Source organism: Panthera uncia, chromosome X (assembly GCF_023721935.1).
Source record: "Panthera uncia isolate 11264 chromosome X, Puncia_PCG_1.0, whole genome shotgun sequence".
Lineage (NCBI taxonomy): Eukaryota > Metazoa > Chordata > Mammalia > Carnivora > Felidae > Panthera > Panthera uncia.
The window spans coordinates 22,432,302-22,460,227 of record NC_064817.1 but is presented as its reverse complement, the minus strand read 5'-3'; positions in this window follow the sequence as shown (position 1 = coordinate 22,460,227).

The window sequence follows — 27,926 nt, the reverse complement described above, 5'->3', positions numbered from 1 at the left end:
ATATCCCTGATGAATATGGATGCAAAAATTCTCAATAAGATACTAGCAAATCGAATTCAACAGATTATAAAAAGAATAATTCACCATGATCAAGTGGGATTCATTCCTGGGATGAAGGGCTGGTTCAACATTCGCAAATCAATCAATGTGATACATCACATTAATAAAAGAAAAGATAAGAACCTTATGATCCTGTCAATTGATCAGAAAAAGCATTTGACAAAATTCAGCATCCTTTCTTAATAAAAACCCTTGAGAAATTCAGGATAGAAGAAACATACTTAAACATCATAAGAGCCATTTATGAAAATCCCACAGCTATTATCATCATCAATGGGGAAAAACTGAGAGCTTTCTCCCTGAGATCAGGAACACGACAGAGATGTCCACTCTCACCGCTGTTGTTTAACATAGTGTTGGATGTTCTAGCATCAGCAATCAGACACCATAAGGAAATCAAAGGCATCAAAATTGGCAAAGATGAAGTTAAGCTTTCACTTTTTACAGATGACATGATACTCTACATGGAAAACCCGATAGACTCCACCAAAAGTCTGCTAGAACTGATACATGAATTCAGCAAAGTCGCAGGATACAAAATCAATGTACAGAAATCAGTTGCACTTTTATACACCAATAATGAAGCAACAGAAGAAGAAACAAAGAAACTGATCCCATTCACAATTTCACCAAGAATCATAAAATACCTAGGAATAAACCTAAGCAAAGATGTAAAACACCTGTATGCTGGAAATTATACAAAGCTTAAGAAGAAATTGAAGAAGATACAAAGAAATGGAAAAACATTCTGTGTTCATGGGTTGGAAGAATAATTATTGTTAAAATGTCAATATTACCCAGAGCTATCTACACATTCAAAGCAATCCCAATCAAAATTGCACCAGCATTCTTCTTGAAGCTAGAACAAGCAATCCTAAAATTTGTATGGAACCACAAAAGACCCCGGATAGCCAAAATAATATTGAAGAAGACCAAAGCAGGAGGCATCACAATCCCAGACTTTACCCTCTACTACAAAGCTGTAATCATCAAGACAGCATGGTATTGGCACAAAAACAAACACAGAGACCAATGGAATAAGATAGAGACTCCAGAATTGGACTCACAAATGTATGGCCAACTAATCTTTGACAAAGCAGCAAAGAGTATCCCATGGAAAACAGACAGTCTCTTTAGCAAATGGTGATGGGAGAACTGGATAGCAACATGAAGAAGAATCAAACTAGACCACTTTCTTACACCATACACAAAAACTCAAAATGGATGAAGGACCTGAATGTGAGACAGGAAACCATCAAAACCCTAGAGGAGAAAGCAGGAAAAAAAACCTCTCTGACCTCAGCCACAGCAATTTCTTACTCAACACATCTCCAAAGGCAGGGGAATTAAAAGCAAAAATGAACTATTGGGACCTCACGAAGATAAAAAGCTTCTGTACAGCAAAGTAAACAGTGAGCAAAACTAAAAGGCAATCAACGGAATGGGAAAAGATATATGCAAATGACATATTGGAGAAAAGGCTAGTATCCAAAATCTATAAAGAACTCACCAAACTCCACACCTGAAAAACATATAATCCAGTGTATAAATGGGCAGAAGACATGAATAGACACTTTTCTAAAGAAGACATCCAGATGGCCAACAGGCATATGAAAAGATGCTCAATGTCACTCTTCATCAGGGAAATACAGATCAAAACCACATTGAGATACCACCTCATGCAGGTGAGAGTGGCTAAAATGAACAAATCAGGAGACCATAGATGCTGGTGAGGATGTGGAGAAACGGGAACCCTCTTGCACTGTTGGTGGGAATGCAAACTGGTGCAGCTGCTCTGGAAAACTGTGTGGAGGTTCCTCCAAAAATTAAGAATAGATCTACCCTATGACCCAGCAATAGCACTGCTAGCAATTTACCCAAGGGATACAGGAGTGCTGATGCATAGGGGCACTTGTACCCTAATGTTTAGAGCAGTACTTTCAACAATAGCCAAATTATGGAAAGAGCCTAAATGTCCATCAAATGACGAATGGATAAAGAAACTGTGGTTTATATACACAATGGAATACTACCTGGCAATGAGAAGGAATGAAATATGGCCTTTTGTAGCAATGTGGATGGAGCTGGAGAGTGTTATTCTAAGTGAAATAAGTCACACAGATAAAGACAGATATCATATGTTTTTACTCTTATGTGGATCCTAAGAAACTTAACAGAAGACCATGGGGGAGAGGAAGAAAAAAAAAAGGTTAGAGAGGGAGGGAGTCAAACCATATGAGACTCTTTAAAACTGAGAACAAACTGAGAGTTGATGGGGGGTGGGGGAGAGGGGAAAATGGGTGATGGGCACTGAGGAGGCCACCTGTTGGGATGAGCACTAGGTGTTGTATGGAAACCAATTTGACAATAAATTAAATTTTTTAAAAAAGCTAAGTCTTTGTAAACAAATTTTAAAAAATTAAAAAAAAATAGAATACCTAGGAATAAACCTAATCAAAGTGGTGAAAGACTTGTTCTCCGAAAAGTGTAAAACAATGATGAAATAAATTGGAGATGACACAAAGAAATGGAAAGACACCGCATCCTTATGTGCTGGAAGAACAAGTATTGTTAAAACGTCTATACCACCCAAAGCAATCTACACAGTGCAATTCCTACCAAAATGTATTTTTCAGCGAACCAGAACAAAGCATTTAAAAATTTTTATGGAACCCCAAAGATCCCAAATAGCCAAAGAAACCTTGAAAAAGAAAAGCAAAAAAAAAAGTGGGGGCCACCTGGGTGACTCAGTCGGTTGAGAGTTAGATTTAAGCCCAGGCCATGTGGTTCGTGGGTTTGAGCCTCAAGGTCAGGCTCTGTGCTCACAGCTCAGAGCCTGCAGCCTGCTTTGGATTCTGTATTTCCCTCTCACTCTGCCCCTTCCCTGCTCACACTCTCTAAAATGAATAAATGTTAAAAAATTAAAAAAAAAAAAAAAAGCAAAGAAAGCTGGAGGCATCAAAATTCCAGACTTCAAGTTATATTACAAAGCCGTAGTGATAAAGACACTATGCTACTGGCAGAAAACAAACACATAGATTAATTGAAGAGAATAGAAAACCCAGAAATGAACCCACAACTATAAGGTCAATTCATCCTCAACAAAGCAGAAAAGAATATCCGATGTGAAAAAGACTATCTCTTCAATAAATGGTGTTGATAAAACTGGAAAGTAACATGCAAAAGAATGAAATTGGATCATTCTCTTTCACCACACACAAAAATAAACTTAAAATGCATAAAATGCCTAAATGTGAGACCAGAAACCATATAAGTCCTTGAAGAAAGCACATGTGGTAATTTCTCTGACATGGGCCATAGCAACTTTTTCTAGATATGTCTCCTGAAGCAAGAGAAACAAAAGCAAAAATAAACTACTGGGACTTCATTAAGATCATAAGCTTCTTCACATCTAAGGAAACAATCAAAAAACTAAAAGGCAACCTATAGAAAGGTAGAAGATACTTGCTAATAACATATCCAGTAAAGGGTTAGTATCCAAAATATATAAAGAACTTACACAATTCAACACCCAAAAAATGAATAATCCAATTAAAAAATGGGCAGAAGACATGAATAAACATTTGTCCAAAGAAGACATACAGATGGCCAATAGACACATGAAAAGATGTTCAACATCACTGATCATCAGGGAATGCAAATCAAAAGTACAATGCAATATCACCTCACACCTGTCAGAATGGCTAAAATTCACAACACAAGAAACAACAGGTATTGGTGAGGATGTGGAGAAAAAGGAAGCCTCGTGCACTGTTGGTGGGAATGCAAACTCGTGCAGCCACTGTGGAAAACAGCAAGGTAGTTCCTCAAAATTTAAAAATAGAACTATATTGGGGTAACTGGGTGGCTCAGTCAGTTAAGCATCCAACTTTGGCTCAAGTCATGATCTAGTGGTTTGTGAGTTCGAGCCTCACATTGGTCTCTCTGCTGTCAGCCCACAGAACCCACTTCGATCCTCTGTCCCTCTCTCTCTGCCCCTCTCCCTGCTCGCACTCTCTCTAAAATAAACATTAAAAAAAAACTCTTAAAAAGAAGAACTACCTTACAATCCAGTAATCCCACTACTCGGCATTTACCCAAAGAATATAAAAACACTAATTTAAAGGGACAGATGCACCCTGATGTTTATAGCAGCAGTATTTACGACAGCCAAATTATATAAATAGCCCACGTGTCCATCAATTGATGAATAAAGAAAATGTGGGACACATATACAATGGAATATTACTCAGCCATAAAAATGAATGAAATCTTGCCATTTGCAGTGACACAGATGGAGCTAGAAAGTATTATGCTAAGTGAAATAGGTCAGTTGGAGAAAGACAAATACCATATGATTTCACTCATATGTGGACTTTAAAGAACAAAACAAATGAGCAAATAAAAAAAAGAGAGGGGGGCACACTAAGAAACAGACTCTTATGTATAAAGAACTAATGATTACCAGAAGGGAGGTGGCTGGGACGGATGGGTTAAATAGGTGATGAGGATTAAGGAGTGCACTTGTGATGAGTATCAGGTGATGTATGGAAGAGTTGAATCACTAAATTGTACACCTGAAACTAATATCACACTGTAACTGAAATTCAAATAAAAACTTAAAGACATTATAACACACTTGAGTTATTTTATTGGTTAAATCTTGGCTCCTGGGAAGCTCTACTCTGGGGAATTTTCCAATCCATGGCTATTTTTCTCCTTATAGTCATCTTATTAACCTCTGTAGTGTGTTTTATACACTCTTCAAAGGTTTTTAAAAGACTACCTTTAAATGCTGATCAGTAGGCACTTACACACCAAATGGTAGACATCAGGCTGAAACAACTGAGTGCAATCAACAATCATTATATAAATGAGAAAGACAGTAGCTATGGGACCCTCTGGGCCTGAGGACTCAACTGGTGAAAACAGCAAATATGATTCTTTGTCCAGATTTCAACAATGGTGGTTATGGAGAATAACGCTGTACTCATTAGTGACACTCAGCCTACTGAATGACTAAGAGGGGAGGTAGGAGTGGGGATGCTAAATCAAAAACAAATGGAGACCAGCCTTTAAAATTCCCTGAGTAGGCAAAGCCTGTTCAGTCATACAAACAAAGCTTAATTTAGCTTCTTTTGCAAGAATAACCTGGGTCATTACTTGTTTATGCCTTAAGATATCACAAGCAAACCAGTTTCCTAAGGTTGATATGAGATAACCACTGAATTCCCCATAATTTAAGAGAATTCTAATATTATAACCAATCACTATGAAGAATGAACAGTCACTGCTTTCTTAGTACATAAGCTGCTTTGTAACAATACACCGCTGAACCTCCATGTTTTGGTTTGAGTGGTCCTGATTGGTGAACTGTCTTCTGGTGTGTGCACACTAAGCTTTACTAATTACCACTTCAGCAATTCATTGGTTTCACTTATGTGATTTCTGAATTTTTGACACAGTGAACCCAGAAGACTATAGACCACAAAGACTCTCCCATGGGGAAGCACCCCCCTTGCAGCATCATTGTGACCACTCACTGGGAGCCAGGGTTGTCCAGGAAATGTTTCGGCCACCAAACTTCCTGCCAATTAGGGATCTGGAATTCCTTCAACGCCAGTCTGTAAGAATGCTGAGGAAGTGAATGCTCTTAGGCGACCACTCTCTGTCCATATGCTATGAGGAGAGCATTTTCTGTTACAACATTGGCAGCCAGCAGAGGAAGCAGGAGTCTTTCAACCTTCAGCTCAGGAATCACGAGCTTTTCTCGGTTACTGTCTCTCCCTAGCGCAAGTGCTCCGGAACCTGCCCGCCGGGAACCTGTCTGCTTTCCAGGGTTCCGTGAGTCCTTCAGGCCCCCAGGCAGTACTTACGTGGAAACTCGAGCAATTCCTGCTAGGCTGTCACCTGGCCTTTTGGGCTGGAGACATCCCTGCAGAGGCAGCTGAAATCTTCCGCAACATTTCCACCACTTTTCTCATGTCACGGAGAAAAGGCATGGGGCAAGGAGGGGACTTCTGGATATCTGCCCTGGCGGCCCTTTTGGCAACCAGACTTAGGGAGCACAGTACTGCCAGCGGCCCTGCCCAAACCCCTTGCTATGGAATACATGGTCCTTTTCGGACGGAACTAAACTTCTAGTTCCCTGGACCCCGAGGCCACTCCCCTTTTGTCCTGTATAATAACATAGCATTACCATCACAAAAGCCCTTGACACCTAAATAGTCCAGGTAGTTCTTCCCCTCAGACCACGGTGGAAGCAGGGAACCAGGGAAATTAGTGGCCATTATTTTGCGTGATTGCTCATGATTCCTTTCGGCTGAGTAGTCTGAGCCTTTTCAGCCACCGTACTTCTCCACTCTGCCCTTTACCTATTTGAGTATCCTGAGAAAGCTTCTGACCTCCAGTTCAGCCCCCTCACTAAAATTCCCAAACACCTCTGGCCCTTAGTTATCAAGGAAGTATGTACTCTTCAGACCACGTTTCTCCCTTGAGGCTATGGAATCCAGGGACCTTGGGCATCTGGGACCCCTGGAGCTCCATACATGTTCGGTCCAAGGCAGTGGCACTCCAGGGGCACTTCCAGACACCTTCTGCCCTGGTGACTTTTGGGTCCTTTATGAGACTTTGTGCCCACGTACTGGATTCCAGAAGAGCCCTTATGAGCACTAGCTTGGTGTGGAATGTATGGCCTTATTAGAAACCATCCGTCTATAACACTGGTGCAAAGGGCTCCTTTTCACTACCCTACCTCTGTCTGTGCAGTGCGCTGAGGAACCTTCCAGCCACCAGACTTCCTGCAAGCTAGGGTTCCAGAATTCCTGCTGGCCCTGAGCCTATATGTCCACTAGTGAATCTAAGGTTCTTTAGTGGCCAGAGAGCCTGCTTGTGGTGTTAAGAAAAACCTCCTTGGCCATGGCAATGGCCACTGGCATGGAAGGGTGGGCCTCAACCACATCTTAGCTGGCAAACTGCTGAAGTGAAGTCTTCCTCAGCCACTGTCCACCCATCTATCTGGTGCCCTAGGGTAACCTTCCTGACAGGAACCTAGTGCCTTTATAAAGTTCCAGAGATTCCTCAAATCTCTGGTTCTCACTGGTGGAACCATGGGCTCCTTACCAGTACTCAGCAGCAAGCCACCCTTATACCCAGGATCCATTGAGTCATTGCTCCCTCTTCTCCCTCTCACAGCCCAAGACTCTAGCATGTACATGCCTGACCCTTCACTAGTGCCTTGGGTGTGCTGATAGCCCTTTGGACAACCAGAGTGCCAGTGCACTGGGGTCCTGTGACCAGAATTAAGAACCCTTGCTGTGGAATATATGGCTCCACTGGAAACCATGCTGACAGCTTGTTGGTGCTTGGGGTCCCCTTTGCCATCATATGTTGGTGTCATCAGGACCATTCCAGACCTAAAAATTTCCATGTCCTTCCTGCCCATAAGTCCATATAGGAATCAGGGATTTCTCTGCCATCAGTGTGACCACCTGCTGTTGAAAGTGGAGTACATTCTATTGAAGTACAGGCCTTTCTCTCAGGTACCATGGGTCCCTGTGGTTAAGGAATTTGAGCCCTTTTGGCCACCCTACTTTTCCACATGCCATTATTCTGGTGAACCTCCAACCATCAACATTTCCCTTGTTCTAGGGTTCCAGCACTCCTTCCAGCCCAGTGTCATTCATATGTCTGGGAACCGAAGGTTCTTAGGCCACAAACCTGCCTGAGTGACATTGAATCTAGAGCCATTTATATCACTTGATAGGCCTGGCGGTGGTGAGTCTATAGCCCTTCCAGTCATCAGTGAGTTCACGTGCAGTGGAACTTAGACCCCTTTCAGTCACAGGCTTACTCATGAATTAGTGTCTCTCGAGTTATTCTGAATACTAACTGGTTGAGCAACTAAGGTTCTTTGTGTTCATATGGCCCCTAGTCCCACCTAGTGACTTGAAGTCACTGCATACCCTTTGTAACTGTCACCGTCCTAATAGGCTGCAGAACTCAGGGCTCTCTATGCATCTAGTCTGTTTTGATCAGTAGAAACCTGGGGGTTCTTCCAGAATCATACTGGCCTGGGTGTTGGCAGTCAGAAAGGACTTCTGGACACATTCTTCCCTTGTGTTGGTGACCTGTGGGTCCTTTCTGAGACCAGACTACTTGCACATAGTCCTTTTGTGCAATAGCCTGGCACACTTGCTGTGCAACAGAGTTCTCTATTAGCAACCACCCATCTAGAACTCTGGTGCACATGGCTCCTTTTCATCACAATGACATCTGGGTATTGATCTAGGAAACCTTCTGGCCATCAAGGGTTCTGCCTTTTAGGGTTCCCAGTTTTCTACAGGCCTACACTCTATACACACTCTGGGGAACTCAAGGTTCTTTGGTGACCTGTCTTCCTGTCTGAGTAGAAAGTATTCTCAGTCATGGTCCTGCCATCCTGCAGCAGAATCTTCAGCCCTTCTGGCCATCAGTCGGCCCTCAAGCTTAGGATTCCTGAGCCTTCAGGGCCAGGAACCTCTCTCTACTTCAGGGGAACCAAAGAATCTTTCTCCCAACAATCTTACCACTCAGTGGGGTTCTGAGGATTATTCAGTCCCCCCATATTGTCTTTATGAAGTGTAGTCATGGGCTCCTCCTACTCAGCTTTCATAAGGACTAGCTCTTGTGGTCTGGGTCATTTTCATTTTCTCAATCCAAGAACTCTTCCAGATGCTTGCTTACCACGACAGTGAAGTCAAGGTGAGCACTTCCAGACACCATCTTCCCTGGCATTGTAATCCTGGGGCCCTTCTGTGCACAGACTGCCTGCATAATGGAATAATATGGGCCAAAGTAAGAATTCATGTTGGGGAATATATGCCTCCAGTGGAAACCATACTTGTAGTCTCATCATGTTAATGTCTTGAGGGCCCTTATGTCACTATAAATTTTGAGAATCCTTCCTGCAGTACATGTTGGGTAAGTGGGATTTCTGGCCATCAATTTAGCTGCTAATCGAAACTGAATTACCACTGTTCACAGTTCACGGCTCCTACTGGGATAACTTGAGCCTTTTGGATCTAGGTTCTGAGTCTCTCAGGCACCATCCATCAGCCTCTTACCCTACCCTCCACTTCCTGTGTCCCCATTTGCTCACCCAGGGAAATATTCCTAACACCAACATGGTCCTTCACTAAGGTTCCAAGTCTCCTTCTGGCTGTGAGTCATCACGTGTGCCTGAGAATCATGTTTGGACACCAGCCTGGCTGCATGGTGAAGACCCCAGAAGTCTTAGAGTCACTGAACACATGGAACTTGGTAAGTCATGACTCTTTCAGTCCTCAGTTACCCTGTTTGTGATGGAACCTAAAATCCTTTTGGTCGAGGGCCTCCCACAAGGGAGTATATCTGGGGACCTTCCCATTACCATCCAGCCTTGCCTGTGGGGTTCCCCATGTCCTTATGGCCAAAGCCTGTGAGATGGGGAATCATATAACTTCTAACATCACCTACCCTCCAGACTGTGCAAGTGAGAGTCCACTGGGGATTATTTCCATCCTGACTTCTAGGGCAGGGGTGGGCAGTATAGTTTCCAGGCATATAGTTTCCATCCCATCACTGGGACACTGGGAGCACATCTGGATACATTCTGTCCTGGAGCTGGTATCTTAGGGGTCCTTCCTAAGACCAGGGTGCCTATGCACTAGGTTCTAGGAGATCCCTTAAGGATACTAGTCTGCTTAGTGCTATGGAACACAGTACCCTATAAGCAACCTTCCATCCACAACTCTGGTGCAAGAAGGCCACTTTCTCCCACCATACTTCCATGTACGTGGTATACCTGGAAAACTTCAGGCCTCCAGATTCCTGATAGCTACGGTTCTGGGATACCTGCCACCCCCAGCCTGTATTTGATCTGGGGAAGTGAGGGTTCTTGAGCAACCAGCATGCCATCAGCAGTGAAAAGACAGCATTTTCCCCTCACAGCACTAACCACCCACCATGGGAACTATGAGTCTTTCCAGTCTTCAGTTAGCTTGCAAGCTAGGGATTAATGAGCCCTCTCAGCCATCGCTTGTCCTCATGGGTGGCCCAGGAAACCTTCTTGCTGCCAAATTTCCCTCTTGCCAAGGTTCTGTGGATCGTTATACAGTGGAAACATGGACTCTTAGTCATAGACCATCAACCTTAAGAGTCTTTTAGGTCTGCATCCATTTTGATTTCTCAGGCATTGGCACTTTCCTGGATAGGTGTTTGCTACCATGCTGGTGCCACAGGGGGGTTATTTCTGGATATCATCTGCCATGGAACTTCTGCCTTGGGGACCTTTATTTAACCAGGATCCCTGTTACCTGGCATCATGTGTGCCCTTCCCAGATCTCATGATGTGGAATATATGGTTCACTTGGTAACCATTCTTCAAGCATGCCAATGATCCCTGTTAGGTACTGTACTCCATGTAGCCTTATGGTCATGAAAGGACTTAGGTACAAAAAAGTTACCAGGAGTTCTTACTGCCCAAAAGTCCAGTGACATACTGGAGGCTCAGGGCATTTCTGGCTATTATTTTGCCTGTCACCTGTTGAAACTAGCGTATTTTTGGTCACAGTACTGGCCTTGTGTTTGTGTAGCATGGGCCCTTACAGTGAAGTAATGTGAACCCTTTTAGCTACCATACTTACCACCTGTGTGTGTGAACCAATAAACTTTCAGATCAACAAGGTATCTCCTCTCTAAGGTTCTGGTGTTCCTTAGGGTTCAAAATTGTTCTGCTTCCCTGGGAACCTAAAGCTATTAAGCCACCAGCCTGATACTGTGATGCAGAAACCAGGACTCTTCCAGTCAGTAGCCTGGCCTGGGCATGGGAAACCTATCACTCTTCTGGTCCTGGGCTATCTAGAACCAGAACCTAGAAACCTTTCAAACATGGAACTCCCCACAGATTTAGTGTCCTTTTGATCACCATCTGGCCTGGCACCTAAAGTTCCATGTATCCTTATAGCCCTAGCCTGCCCACCAGTTGGAAAGAACCAGTTACCATTCATATCATCACCTTTTTTTGTAGACTACGAAATGCATGCTCATAGGCCTTGTACCTATCCCAACCTTTTTGCCCCTGAGGCTCTTCTGGACATCTCTGATCCGCAGCACCAACAAGAATGGAACACTTACATTCTGCCTTGCAGCAGGTGCCCTACGGGTTCTTTCTGAGACCAGATTACCTGGGTTGCAGGAGAGCCTACATGGGCACCATCCTGCATCTAAGCTGTGGAACACATGGCCCTATTTGACAGCCATCCACCAAGAGGTGCAAGGGGCCTCTTTTTACCACTGCACCTTGATCTTGAGATGTGTCAGGCACTTCTGGCCACTAGGGGCACCTGGCTGGCTCAGTTGGTTTAGTGTCTGACTCTTGGTTTCGGCTCAGGTCATGATCTCACAGTTCATGAGTTCGAGCCCCATGTCGAGCTCTGTGCTGGCAGTGTGTAGCCTGCTTGGGATCCTCTCTCTCTGCCCCTCCCTTTCTCATGCTCTCTCTCTCAAAATAAATAAATAAAAGCTTTAAAAAAAAAGGAAGAAAGAAGCTTCTGGCCATTAGACTTCTTGCCAGTTAGGGTTCCAGATTTTCTACTGGCCCCCCACTTTGTGCATGTTCTGGGAAACTGAGCATTCTTGGCAATGTGTCTGCCCGCCTAAGGTGGAACGGATACCATTTGGGGTCATAGCACTATCATCCCACAGGAGAACCGAGAGTTCTTCAGTCCTTCCTAGTTGGGGAATCTTAATTTCTCTTAGCCACTGTCTGTCCCTCATGTGGGTGACCCAGGGCAGTCCAGACACTTTCAGACCCTTGCATGCCACCCACTGGTACCATGGGCATGACTCCCATACAGAATCTGCCCTCAGACTGCTCCCTAAGCCCTTTAGATAAAGACACCACATGCATATGGGATGGCCCATAAGCCTTAGCCAGAACCTGTGCTGTGGAATATACAGCCTCTTGGGGCTATATATACTTAGGGCTATATATACTTAAAGAATACTGGTACTCCAGACCCATTTTGGCACCTATAGTGTCTGGCTCTGAAGTGTCTGGAGTAGTTCCTGCCTACAGTGCGCTGGTATGGCTGGGACCCAGGATTCTCCTGCCATTAGTTTAGCTGCCTACTGCTGAAACAGGAAGACATTTGATCACATTATATAGCAAGTGCTGAAATAATGTGGGAACTTTCATTTCAGCTGTTATAACCATTTTGACCACCTTTTTCCCTCCTTCCTCCTCTCCTCTACCCCAAGTGGGTGAACTAGTTAATTTTCCAACCACCAACATACCTCCTCACTAGGGTTCTAGAGTTCTTTTCTACCTGGAATCTTCTAGTGTGCCTGGTAATACAAGATCCTTTGGTCACCAGCCTGACCCCAGGATGCAGAAACCAGAACTTTTCTAGTCAATGATAAGGCCTAGCAAGAGGGGACATTTGGGTACTCCAGTCCTCAGTTACCCTATTTGCCGTGGAATCCAGAACCCTTTCAGTCCCTGCCCTCCCACGAGTTAGTGTCTCTGGAGACTTTCAGCTTACCTCTAGGGTTCCCTGTATCTTCATATCCTCCAGTCTTCCCGTGAGTTGGAGAACCATGTACCCTTACAACAATCACCCTCCCTATAGGCTGTGGAACCCAGAGTCCATTGGGCATCGTTTCCATCCTGACATCTAAAACCAGGGTAGTTCTCTGGACAGTGGCACTCCAACAGCACTTCTAGACATATTCTGCCCTGGTGCTGGTATCTTGGGGGTGTTTTCTGAATCTAGGCTGCCTGGGCACTGAGTTCAAGAAGATCCCATAAGGATATAAGCCTGCTCAGTGCTGTGGAACATAGAACCCTAATGCAAGAAGGTCCCTTTTAGCCACTGCACTTCCATCTGGGAAGTGGCTGGGGAACCTTCCAGCTACCAGACTTTCCACCAGCTAAAGTTCCAATATTCCTGCCTCTCCACCCCAAGCCCTATCCTGTCTACTGCTTGTGTACAGTATGGTGAACATAGAGTTCTTGCATGACCAGCCTTCCACCTTTTGTGGAAGAAAAACATTTTCTGCCATAGCACTACCATCCTCCAAAGGAACTTCAGGCCTGCAGTCAGCTCGAAACCTTGTGAATCCTGAGCCATCTTGGCTACTGTCTGTCCCTCCTGAGGGAAGGAACCCTTCCTGCCACGAATCTCCCCTCTTGCCTACATTTCAGTGACGCTGCAGGCGCCCATACTGTCCTTAAGCTCTAGAAACATGAACTTTTCTTACTAGGCTGTGAGCAAGATGAATCCTTTCCACACAAGTCCATCTTGCCTCTCAAGCCCCTTGACTCTTCTGGGTACTGTCTGCCACTGCTCTGGGGCCTTGAGTGGTTACTACTGTCTTGGGGGCCCTTTTGGTGACCAAACTGCCTGTATTGTGGGTTTAAAGGTTCTAGTCAGATCTTGAGCTGTGGACTATACGGCCCTACTGGGAATCATAATTCTAGTATACTGATGCCCTGGGTCCTATTTAGGCATGATACTCCCATAGTATTATTATCCTGAGTTCTAAAAGTTTCTGAGATTTCTGGGGCGCTGGAGTGGCTCAGTAGGTTAAGCGTCTGACTTTGGATCAGGTTCAAGCCCCACATCAGTCTTTCTGCTGTCAGCACGTTGCCCACTTCAGATCCTTTGTCTCCCTCTCTCTCCCCTTCCCTACCTCATGTGCATGTGCACACACTCTAGCTCTCTAAAAAATAAATAAACATTTAAAAATAATAAAAAAATAAAAGTTTCTGAGATTTCTTTTTGCCCACAATCCGCTGGCATCCTGGAGACCCAGTGTTTCCGGCCATTAGTTTACCCACCTGCTGTTAAAACTGAAGCAAGTATGGTCACAGTATAGGCCTCATGCTGGAGTGTGCAGGCCCTTTTAGCTCAGGAATTGAGTCTTTTTGGCTTGAGTCCTTCCCCCCAGAGCAGGTGCCATGCTGAACCTTCTGACCACCAATGTCTTCTGTCACTAGGGATCCAGTGCTCCTCACAATTCATATGTTGAAGCCCAAACGCCCAGTACCTCAGAATATTGTTCTATTTCATATTGGGCTTTTAAAGAGGTAGTATGTGTGGCTGTAATCTAGTATGACTGGTATCCATAAGAAGAAATTAGAACACAGATATATATGTACAGATTAAGAACATATGAGAAGGCATGGTGAAAAGCCAGTCTTCTACAAATCAAGGAGAGTCCTCAGAACAAAGTAACCCTGTTGACACTTTGATCTTAAACTTCTAGCCTCCACGAGTGTGAGAAAGTAAACTTCTGTTCTTTAGGACACCCAGTTTGTGGTATTTTGTTGTGGAAGCCCTAGCAAACTAACACAGGGCCCTATTCTACCACTGTACCACCAGCATGCTGGTGCCTGGTGGGAGAAGTTCCAGGCACCAGACATCTTTCCACCAAGGGAGCCAAATCAGTCTACAGCCTACTGCAGAATGGAGAGCACTTTCAGTCACAGTGCTGGCCTCCTGCAGGGTAACCATGGGCCCTACAGATTCTCTGCTAATTCACAAGTTGAGGAGGCAAGACCTTTTTTAGCTACAGTGCATCCACAGCACTGGTGCCATGGGGAACTAAGCAGCCACAAGTGGACTTGTCTGACAGGGTTCCAAGGGTCTCTTTACCTTCAAGTCTGTCTTTGTGCTTGGGAACTGAGTGTTCATAGGTTATCATCAGTCTGGTATGCTGAAGAAAGCCTTTCAGCTTCTGTCCATACCATTTTCTACATATCAGGGACTCTTATAGACACATGCATGGCGGGGCACTTCTGGACCCAATTAGCCCTGCACTGATGTCCTGGATGCCCTTTTGGTAAGTAAACTGCCCAGCAGTGGTGTCTTCAAGTCTGGCACTTCCCAGATATACAATTTTGGCTCTATAAATAAGAACCCATCCAGACTGATGGTGCTTTGGGACCGTTCCAGCCAATATACCTGCATTGTGTTTGTGCCCTTGGGAACTTTGCATCCAGATGACTTGCCACAACTCAGGGTTTTGTGTTTCATTCTGGATCACAGCCTGTCCCAGTGCGGTAAAACTGAGGGTTCTTCAGCGAACAGCCTGACTAGCTATTGTGGAAACCCAACGTCTACAGTTCTGGGGCTCCTTCTCATCTTAAACTGAAGGTCTTAAACTGCAAGCCTACCCACATGATGCAGAAACCAGATACTTTTGGTCACTAAACAGGTCTCACAATGGGTAACCAAGGACCCTTCTGAACATCAACCAACTTTTGTGCTATGGAACCTAGAACCCTTTGCCACTGTCCTTCCCACATATTCGTATCTCCGGCAACTTTCTGACCACCAGCCAGGTCACCTTCTAGGGTTCTGCTGGTCATTAAAGCCCCCAACCTACCTGTGTTCTAAGGAAGTGCACAGTCTACTGACCAGAACCCAGTTCCTTTGGGACACTGGTATTCTCACCATCTTTGTCCCTGGGGCTCCTCTGGACACATGCCTCGAGAGCACTTCCAGACACTCCTATACTTGCACTGTGTCCTTCTGGAAACTAGGAATATGTCCCCTTTTGGCAACTAGGCATCCTACATACTGGCTTCCTGGGGGCAGTTGCGGGCACTAATCTGTACCTGTACTGTGGTACACAAGGAGCTACCGGCAGGATCAGTCCAAAATGCTAATGTAAGGAGCACCTTTCAGCCACTCTACTTCCATCTTGGTGATCCCCTACATAATGTCCTGGCTACCAGATTTCCTTCCAGCTAGGGTTCCAGGGTTCCTTCTAGCCCCCAGCTTGTCCACATGCTGGGGAAGTGTAGGTTCTTTGCCGATCCGCCTTCCACATGCCACGGAAACAAGAGTACTTTTAGTCACAGTTCTGGCCTCTCACAGGGTGACCATAAGTCCTATCAGTCTTTAGTCAGCCTGAAAACTGAGGAAACAAAAGTCAGTTTGGCCACCATCTGTCCATGGAACTAATGCTCTGGGAAACCTTCTGACTACCAGCCACCCTGCATGCTATGGAACTGTGAGCCCTTTACATGCCACCTTTGTATTCCCCAAGGATTTTCCAGAAACACTTGTCCTTGTACTGCCTCACTGAGGGACCTCTTGGTGACCAGACAACCCAGGACTACTTATGGGAACCAGTCTGCTCTGGCGTTGTGGAATATTAATCTAGAATGCTGGTGTGAGTGACCTCTTTCCCCACCATACCTCCGTCATGCTGGTGCCCTGGAGAAAGAACCTTCTTAACACCAGACTTCTGGCCACCTAGGATTACAGGGCTCTTGTTAGCTAAAACTTACCCATGTCCTTGGAACTGACGAATCTCTGAATCAGCTGCTGCCTGCTGTAGAAATGAGAGCACTTTTAGTTGTAGTACTAACTTCCTGTAGAAGAACCACAAGTCATACCAGCCTTCACCCAGGATACACACAGACAAAGTAGAACCATTTAATTACTGTCCATCTATCAAGCTGGTGTCCTGGGGAATCTTCCAGTCACCAGCAGGTCTGCCTATTAAGGTGCCAAGGGTCCTTCTGCCCCAAGTCTGCCTTTGTGCTGGGGAGACCAAAGTTCATAAGATATCAAACATCCTATGAGCTTTAGAACTGAGAACTCTTTTAGGCTTTGTCCATCCCACCCTCTGTGGTCCCATGGCTCCTAAAGACACATGCCTGAAAGTGCACTGGTGCCCTGGAAGCACTTCTGGACACAGTACCCCCTTTAACTAAAGCCCTGAATGCCCTTTCAGCTACCAGTCAGTTGAACACTGGGTGCTTGGGGACCTTTATAGGCACCAACTTGATCCTGTGCCATAGAATCTAGGGCCTATTATCAGTAACCTGTCAGGAACACCAGCCTTTCGAAGGCATCCTCAGGCAATGAACCTCAATCACAGTGGTGATCTGAGGATGAGGAACTTTCTGGCCACCAGACTTCCCAACACCTAGAGTTCTGGAATTCCTTCTACCCCCAGCCTGTCTATGTGCTGGGGAACCTCGGGTTCTTTGGTGACAAGGCCTGCCTAACTCTAATAGAAACACAGAATTTATGGTCAGGACATTGGCATCTACCATGGGATCCATGAGACCTTCAGGCCTTTAGGAAGCTGGCAATCTTGGGAGGTATGAGGCCTTTTGGCCACTGTCTATCCCTTGTATTGGATGACCTGTGACCCACCAATCTCCCTGCTGGTTAAGGTTCTGGGGATCCTTCAGGCCCCAAGTTTTCCTTATGCAGTAAAACCCTGGGTTCTTCCTACTGTGCCATCAGCAAGATGAGGTTTTTCAGCATGGGTCCACTGTACCCTCTAACAGTCCAGTACTCCTATGTAATTCTCCTGACACCTGCCTGGTGCTGATATAGGCCCTTCCAGACACCATCTGCCCAGCACTGCAGCCCAGATGACCATTTTAGCAACAAAACTGTGTACAAACTGGAGTCCCATGGGCCCCAGTCAGATCCTGTGCTACAGAATATGTGTCCCTATTGAGAACCATATTTCTATCTCACTGATGCCTTTAGGTCCCATTTGGCCCAGGTTCTCCCATTGTATTAATGTCTTCAGGACAATTCTGGCTCTAAAAGTTTACAGAGGTCTGTCCTACCCAAAGTATACTGACATTCTGGAGACTTGGGGGATTTCTGGCCATCAATTGGCCTGTCTGCTGTTGAAACAGAAGCACTTTCCTTAACAGTATAGGCCCTTTCTGATCATGAATCTGAGCCTTTCAGATACTGTCCATTCTCCTATCTACACCGTCCACCCTCCACTTCCCACTGTGGGTGCTGTTGAATATACAACCAAGTGGGAAAAAGATCTCAGGATTCCCTCCTGCCCAAAGACTCACAGCACATGGGGGACCTCAGGGTTTTCTGGCAATAGGTTTGCCCACCTGCTGTTGAAACCGGGACACCTTTGTTCATATTACAGGCCTCACAAAGAGGTATTGTCAATGCTTCTGGCCCAGGAATGATGAACTCTCTAGGCCACCATATATCCCTACCATGGGCACGCCAAGACATCTCCTTGCCACTAACATGCCCATTCACTAAGATTCCAGGAATCATTCAGACTCCCAATTGCACTTCTGTGGTGAAACCTAGGCTATCAGTACAACAAGACATGTTTTTCTAAGTCAATCTCAATTTTTCAGGCCCCAATTTGCTGGATACACTCATACAACTGTTCAGGAAGCAGTTTATAATGTCATCTGCCTTGGCACTGCTGCCCTGGGGGCCCATTTTGCAACTAGACTTTTGCAAATTAGAACCCCATGGGCTCTAACCAGATTCCTTGCTGTAGAGTATACAGCCTCACTATGAACCATACTTCCAGTATGCCTGTGTTCCTGGTCCCATTTAAGCATCTTACTCCACATAGCACTAGTGTCATAAAAGGCTTTCTGACGTTAAATTTCTAATCAGTCAGTTGGCATGCTGGGAACCTGAGTGATTTCTGGCCATCAGTTTTTCCACCTGCTGTTGAAACAGAGCATTTTTTTTTAATAATACCACAGGCCCTGCACTGGGACACAGGCTCTTTCGGCTAAGAAATATTAGTCCTTTCAGTCACCATACTTACCCTCAATGGAGATGCATCAACAACCTTCTGAACATCAACGTGCCCCTTCACTATGGTTCCAGAATTCCTTTTGGCCTAGAGTTATCCAGCTTGCTGGAAACCAAAAGTTTTTTGGCCATAAACCTGATAGTGTAATGAAGAAACCAGAAACCTTCTTAACAGATATTCATGGGAAACCATGGCTCTTCTAGTCTTCAGCTATACTGTTAGAATCAGAGCCTAGAATCCTTTCTGTCAAGGGACTCCACAGGAGGCCCAAGGGCACAATCTGATGACCATCCAACCTAGATCTCAGAATTCCACATGTCATCTTGCCACTAGTCAGCTCTGAGCTGGGCAAATGTGTATCCTTCTGACCATCATTCTTCTTGTAGGCTGTGACATTCATAGCCCTTGGACATCGTGTCTATTCTGACCTCTAGATCTTTGGAGGCTTTCTGGAGACATGCTGTCCATGGTAAGCACTTCTGGAAACTGTCAGCCTGGAGACTGGTGTCCTTCAGGTCCTTTCTGAGAGCAGACTACATGTACACTGTGTTCCAGGAGAGTCTATGACGGCATCAGCCTTACCTGGTACTGTGGAACACAGGGCTCTACTGACAACCACACATCTAGAACTCTGGTGCAAGGGGTCCCTTTTCACTACCATATCTCTATATGGGCTATGTCACAGGGAACCTTTTAGCCACAGGCTTCCTACCAGCTAGGGTTCTGGGTATCTTATTAAACTCCAGCCTGTGTGTACTCTGGGGAACTGATGATTCTTTAGTGACATGTCTGCCCACCTGTGACTGAAAGGAGAGCATTTTAGTCATGGAACTTGGCATCCCAAACAGGAATCAAGGCCCTTTAGGCCTTCAGTCAGCCCACAAGCTCAGGAATCTTGAGCCGTCTCATCCATCATCTATCATTCATGCAAGTGCCCCAAGGAAACTCTGCACCCCCACTCCTTAGGGTTTTGGGGACCTTCAAGCTCCCAGACTGTCTTTAAGTGACAGACTTACAGAATCCTCCTACTAGGTCATCAGCAAGACAAGGCCTTTATGCCTGGGTCCAATTGTACCCTCTCAACTTCTGGGATTCTTCCTGACACTTACCTGCCAGCTCACTGGTGCTGTGTGTGGAACTTCTGGACACCATCTTCCCTGTGAGCCCTTCTGATGAAGAGACTACCCACTGCAAATCACATGCCATAGATTATACAACTCTTTTGAAAACCATAATTCCAACACCTTGGGACCCTTTTGGCCCCTGTTATCTCTATGGCATTAGTGTTAGAGGGCCTTTTAGGCTCCAAATTTAAGGGAGAAATTAGAAAGTTAACAAGAGTAGTTGAAGACTTCAATACACCCCTTTCTATAATGGATAGAATATCTAGACAGAAGAGCAACAAGGATATACAGGGCTTGAACAACACTATGAACCAACTAGAGCTAACAGGCATATATAGAACAGACCACTCAGTAATAGCAGAATATGCATTCTTTTCCAGCACACATAAAACATTCACCAGGATAGACCATATGTTAGGCCACCAAATAAGGTCAACACCCATCAGAAATGAGGTAACAGGGAAAAATGATATCCCTCAAATTTTAGTGATACACACGCAGAAACCAGCAGCTTGCAGAAGCCCAGGAGCAGAAACAACCACTGGAGCCAGTACCTGTTCCTTTCATCCATTATATCATGTTTAGTTTTCAACAAAATAATTACAACTCATACTAAAAGACAAGAAACACAACTTGAGGAGTGATAGCAAGTATCAGAACCAGAGATACTTAGTTAGTTTTGTTAATTTTAGTATTAACAAAAGACACCAAATCAGTGATGCAGGAAGCTGAAAGACCAAGCAGGATAAATACCAAAAAGTTTACTACTAGATTAAAAAAAACAAAAACAAAAACAAAAACAAACTTCAGAAAGTAAAAGACAAAGAGAAAATACTGAAATAATCCAGAAGGGGGAAAAACACCTTACATATAGAGAAGCAAGAATAACAATTACACTAGTCTTCTCTTTAAAAATACAGAAGAGGGGCACCTGGGTGGCTCAGCCGGTTGGGTATCTGACTTCAGCTCGGGTCATGATCTCACAGCTCTTGAGATCAAGCCCCGCGTCGGGCTCTGTGCTGACAGCTCAGAGCCTGGAGCCTTCTTTGGATTCTGTGTGTGTGTGTCTCTCTCTCTACCCTCCTCTGCTCATGCTCTGTCTCTCTCTGTCTCAAAAATAAATAAACATTAAAAAAATTAAAATATGGAAGAAAAAAGTGGAATGAAATATTTACAGTGTTCAAAGAAAAAAACTCATCAATGTAGATATCAATGATCTAAACATACCAATTAAAACAAAGAGACTGGCTGAATGGTTAAATAATGAAAAATCAACTATATATCCTCTACAAAAACTCACTTTTAATATAAAAACACAGGTTAAAAATGAAAGGACAAAGAGAGATATTACACATTAAAACTAATTTAAAAAAGGTGGAAGAGCTATATTAATTTCTGACAGAGCAGACATAAAATTAAGGAAAATTATCAGGGATAAAGAGGGGCATTAAATAATGATAAAAAGGTCAATTTTCCAAGAAGTCATAACAATCCTTAATCCTTAATATGTGTACAACTAATAACACAGCCTCAAACTACATAAGGCATAAATTGACAGAATTGTAGGAAGACATAAATTAATCCACTCTTACAAATGGGGATTTCAACACCCCTCTATAAGCAATTAATAGACTCAACAGGCAGAAAATATGTAAGGATGGAATTCAACTAAATAGTACCCATCAAATAGATCTAATTGACCTTAAAAAATAATTCATCCAACTCAGCAGAATATATTTTCATCAGGCTGACACCTAACATTCACAAAGACAAGCTACATTCTGGGCTCCAAAGCACAATTTAACAAATTGAGAATAATATAAATCATCATAAAGTAATAAATTTATATATTATATATTACTATATATATAACATATATAGTATGCTACATATGATATACTAGTGTACTGTATATATACTATATATTATAGTATACTACATATATTGTATAATCTATATGTAATATAGAGTATATGTAGTATACTATATATGATATATATTATACATATATGATATATATTTTAATAATATAATTTATAATTATAAAATAATATATATTATGCTCTCAGATCACAGTAAGTTAAACTTGATATCAATAACAGAAAGGTAGCTGGAAAATCCCCAAGCACTTTGAAATTAAACAGCATACTTCTAAATTAAATAACAAGTTTCAAGAGAAATTAGAAAATGTTTTGAACTTGAAAGAATATGAAATGAAAATGAGAATACAACTTATTAAAATTGTATGATGCAGCAAAAGTAGTGCTTAGACGGAAATTTATAGCATAAATTAGAAGACCTAAAATCAACAATCTAAGCTTCTTCCTTAGAAATCTGGATAAAGAAAATTAAATCCACATAAACAAAGAAAAAAAATTAGCAGAATCATTTAAATTGAAACAGAAAATTAACATAAAATGAACACAACCAAAAGATAGTTCTTTGAAATGATTAACAAAATTGATCATTTAAAATAAGAACCTAAGTAAGAAAAAATAAGAAGAAATTACTAATATCATAAATGAAAGAAGGGTGATTATTAATAATCCCATAAACATTAAAATGAAAATAAAGGACTATTGTGAAAAGCTCTATGGTCACCAATCTGATAACCTAGAAGAAATGGACAAATTCCTTGAAAGACACAATCTGACAAAATGTATACAAGAAGAAAAATATAATCTCAATTAGCAACAACAACAACAACAACAACAAAAACCTGGAACTGATAATAAGCAATCATTGAAAAGCTGCAGAATAGTGTTAATACAGAAGACTCAATTGCTTTTTCATATAAAAGCAATGGATAATTAGAATCTGAAATATAAAATGTAATACCATTTATGTTAGCACCAGAAATAAATATTTAGGTATAAATCTAACAAAATATATCCAAGATCTATATGACAAAACTATAAAACTCTGATGAAAGAAATGGCACCTCTGTGGCTCAGTCTGTTAAGCGTCTGACTCTTGATTTCAGCTCAGGTCATGATCTCACACTTTGTGAGCTCAAGTCCCACATCAGGGTCTGCGCTAGTGCAGAAATTCTGCTTGAAATTCTCTCTCTCCCACTCTCTCTCTCTCTCTCTGCCATTTCCCTGTGCATTCTCTCTCTCTCTCTCTCTCTCTCTCTTCTCTGTCTCTCTCTCTCTCGAAATATATAAACATTAAAATAAAGACATTAAAAAGAACTAGATTATTGGAGACATATTCCAGGTAAATGGATAGGAAGACTAAATATTGTTAAGGTGTCCATTTTGCCCAACTTGCTTTAGAGACTCAATGCAAACTCAGTCAATATCGCAGCAAGTTATTTTATGGATACAAGTGATCTTTGAACAATGCAGAGGTTAGGGGTGCTTATCTCCATTCAGTCAATAATCTATATAATTATTAACTCCCCCCAAATTTAACTAATAATAGCCTACTGTTGACCAGAAGCCTTACCAATAAAATAAGCAGTTGATTAACACACATTTTGCATGGTATATGTATTATTATGTATTGTATGCTTACCATAAAGTAACCTACAGAAAAGAAAATGTTATTAAGAAAATCATAAGAGGGGCGCCTGGGTGGCTCAGGTGGTTGAGCGACCGACTTCAGCTCAGGTCATGATCTCGCAGTTTTTGAGTAAATTTATGTGTTAGTGGACCTGTGCAGTTCAAACCCATGTTGTTGAAGGGCCAGCTGTACTGACCAAACTGATACTTAAGTTTATATGGAGAGGTAAAAGACCCAGAATAGCCAACACAGTATTGAAGGAAAAGAACAAAGTTAGAGGAGTGACACTACTCACCTTTAAGACTAAGTACAAAGCTACAGTTATCAAGATAGTGTGGTATTTGTGAAAGAAAAGACAAATAGATTAAAGGAACAGAAAAGCGAGTCCAGAAATAGACCCCTTCAAAATCAACTTCTCTTTGATAAAGGAGCAAAGGCAACTTAATGGAGAAAGAATAGTTTTTTAACAAATGATGCAGAAAGAAATGGGCATCTAAGTGCAAAGAAATGCATTTAAATTTAGACACAACCTACACCCTTCACAATATTTAACTCGAAAAGGATCAAAGAGCTAAATGTAAAACACAAAAGTATACATTTCTAGAAGAGAACATAAAAAAGAATCTAGTTAGTTCTTGTGGGTGATGAGTTTTTAGATACAACATCAAAAGCATGAGCCACGAAAGAAAAAAATAAATTGGAATTCATTAAAATTAAAAACTGCTGTGAAAAAGAAACTATTAAGAGAAATAAAAGATAAGCCACAGACTGGGAGAAAATATTTGCAAAACACGTATCTGATTAAGGATTATTATCTAAAATATTGAAAGAACACTTAGAACTCAAAATTAAGGAAGAGAAAACAATTTAAAAATGGGTAAAATATATAAACAGACAACTCACTAAAGGAGATAGAGAAGGGCAGTCTAAGATGTGGTGTTCAAAGAACCTGAACTCACCTCCTCCCATGGACACCATGAATCCATATCTATACACAGAGTAATTCCTCTCAGATAGGAACTGAGGGCTGAAGAGCTTCTGCACAATAAATCACAGAGGACTACAAAGACAAGGGTAGGAGAAGAGGAGACCAGGTAATGATGCAAGCCCCACTGCTGATACAGTGACCTTCAAAAGGGAGGGATATCAGTGAGTGGTCTGCACAGCTGAAAAAAAAATTAAATTAAAGGGTAAATAGACTATAAATGAAAGAAATCCATTTACTACTAACCTTACAGTATCCTAGGTGGGAAACTGATAGAACTCTTCCCAGGGAGTTGAAGGCTCCAATGAGTGCAATTTTTTATGTTTCCCCCCTTCACATTGATAGCACAGGTGGGAATAGGGTCTAGAAGCTTTAGCTGGCCTGCTAGGGTCATCCCAGTGCACCTGGGTCCCCTGGCACATACCAGCTCCAGCCATGTCCCCAAGGTAATTATAGTGTGGCATCCCCTGTCTGGGACAAGGTGGCCCTGTGTTGGATCTAGCCATCCTGCCAAGGCAGCCCCAGAGCAGTGGGCCCTGGAACTTACTCAGACTGCACCCACTCCTAGCTGTCCTGCCTCCACTGCAGCCTAAATTGCCTACACTGACTCAAAAAACAAACAAAAAACAAAACAAAATGAAAACACAAAAATTTTGACACACTTACAATGCATAAAGAGATTGACTTAGTCGTCCAAAACAACAAGAAAGTAAAGTCCAGGACTAGATGGCTTCACTGGTGAATTCGACCAAACATTTAAAGAATTAACACAAATTCTACTTACACTCTTCCCAAAAAAACATAAGAGGGAACACCTCTTAATTCATTCTTTGAGACAAGCATTACCTTGATACCAAAATCAGATAAAGGCATCACAGGAAAAGAAAATTACAGACCAATATTCCTTATGACTATATATGCAAAAATCTTCAACAAACCACTAGAAAACCAAATAAAATAGCACATTAAAAGGATTATATACCATGATCAAACAGGATTTTACCCAGGAATGCAACTGTCAAGATAATATATCACACTGATAAAACCAAGGGGGGGAAATGCATGGTCATCTCATTTGACACTGAAAAGGTATGTGACAAAATCTGACACCCTTTAATGAACAACTCTTAGAAAGCTCTAAGACTAGAAGGGAGCTTCCTCAATATGACAAAGGTCAGGTATGAAAAAAACAGAGTTAACATCAGACTCAATGGTGAAAAACTGAAAGATTTCCCCTATGATCAAGAACAAGACAAGAATCTCCACTATCACCATTGCTATTTAATATTGTACTAGAATCTCTAGCCAGAGAAATTTGACAAGAAAAAGAAATAAAAGACACTCAAATTGGAAATGAAGGAGTAGAACTATCTCAATTTGCAGATGACATGATGCTATATATAGAAAATCTCACAGAATCCATAAGAAAACTAATATAGTTATTTTTAAAAAGTGAGCAAAGTTGCAGTGTATAATATCAACACACAAATTCACTTGTATTTCAACATACTAGGAATGAAAATAAAATACCTGGGGATAAATTTAACCAAGGAGACAAAAGAATTATATGCTGAATAATATAAAACACTACTGAAAAAAATTAAAGACCTAAACAAATGGAAATATATTCCTGTTCATGGTTAGGAAAACTTAATATTGTCAAAAGTCAATACTAACCAAAGCAATTTACATATTCAATGCAATCCATATCAACAATCCAACAGTATTTTTTTGCAAAAGTAGAAAAGCCAAACTTCAAATTCACATGGAATTGCAAGGGGCTAAGGATAGACAAAACAGTTTTGTAAAAGATAAAGATGTAAGAATCATACTTCCATATTTCAAAACTTACTACAAAGCTACAGTAATCAAAAGAGTGTGGTACTGGCATAAGGACAGACATACTGAACAATGGAATAGAATTAAGAGTTTAAAAATAAATCCATGCATCTATGGCTAACTGCTTTTTTGACAAGGGTGGAAAGTCCATTCATTGGGGAAAGAACAGTCTCTTTAACACATGGTAGCTAGGATATCTGACTTTCCATATTCAAAAGAAGTCAGACTCCTAATTTACACTCTCTACACAAGTTTATTCAAGATGGAACAACTTAAATGTAAATGATATAAAACCATAAATGTTTTAGAAGGTAACAGAGATAAATGTGAAGAAATTAGAGCCCTCATACATCATACATTGCTTGTAGGAATAAAAGTAATGCAGCCACTATGAAGAGCAGTTTGGTGGTACTTTAAATAACTACACATAGAATTAATATATGAGCCAGTAAATCCACTCCAAGATGTATACCCAAAAGAAAGCAGGTACTCAAAGAGATACTCATACTCCAATTCTCTTTGCATTATTATTCACACTAGACAAAAGGTGGAAAAAACACAACTGTCCATTGACAGATGAATAAACAAAATGCAGTATAGAGACACAATGGAATATTATTCAGTCATGAAAAGGGATAAAGTTCTGATACATGCTACAACATGGACAAACCTTGAAAACATTATGCTAAGTGAAATAAACCAGACATGAAAGGGACACAATATTATATGATTCCACGTACATGGGATACCTGTAATAGACAAATTCAAACAGATAGGCAGTATGATACAGGTTAACAGATGTAGAGCTTTTATTTGAGATGATAAAACGTTCTGGAAATGCATAGTGGTGATGTTTGTACAACACTGGGAATGTGCTTAATGCAACTGAAATGTACACTTAAAAATGGTTAAAAGGGAAATTTTGTGTTATATATATGTTTTAACATAATTTTAAAAAATTAATAATGCACTATATCAAAAACCACTAAATTGTATGTTATGTGAATTATATCTCAATAAAGGTGTTTCTTTTTAAAGAAATCTCTATTCCCAATGTGGGGCATGAACTCACTACCCAGAAATCAAGAGTCACATGCTCTACCAACAGAGCCAGCCAGGTACCCCTCAATAAAGTTGTTTCTAATAAACATGCTTTTAGGGAGGAGTTAAGATGTCAGGGAAGTAGGGGGATTGGGATTTCCCTTGTCCCTCAAACACAGCTGTATTGAGGTCGAAACACTTGGAACACCCAGGAAATTGGTATGTTGAGTAACAGAAAAATATCCACAGATGGAGGGAGACAGCTTGGTGAGACAGAGGTGCATGTATGTGAATTGGGGGAAATAAAACAGCACAGGCATGGAGGGGAGGGAACCCCTTCTGTGGAGAGACAAAAGGGAAAGACAGAGACTATGGAAGTGCAGTATTGTGCTAGGACAAGAGAAAAACCTCTGTAGACCACAGACTGCAGAATGAGAAATATGAAGAGTACCAGTTTCTACTTTGCAAACAGCTTCAGGAGCTGAAGATCAGAGTTTTCAAAAGTGTGTGACTTTCTCTAGACAGAAGCTGGCCCTGTGCATGTGTCTGGGTGGGGGGAGGGAGCCAGCCCCTGGGCATGGTAGCAATCTCAGAGGTGTACTGGGAGAGAACAGTTCCCTTCCCAGAGTACTGTGGGAAGAGGGTTTATTACATACCCAAGGACAAAAGACCCTGCAGGCACCAGCCAAAGGCCCTTTATTGGCTACTCCAGAGTGGTGCTCTGGAGCCTGGAGGCTCTGTGCTGTGAGTACTGGAGCCTGGAGGCTCTGTGCTGTGAG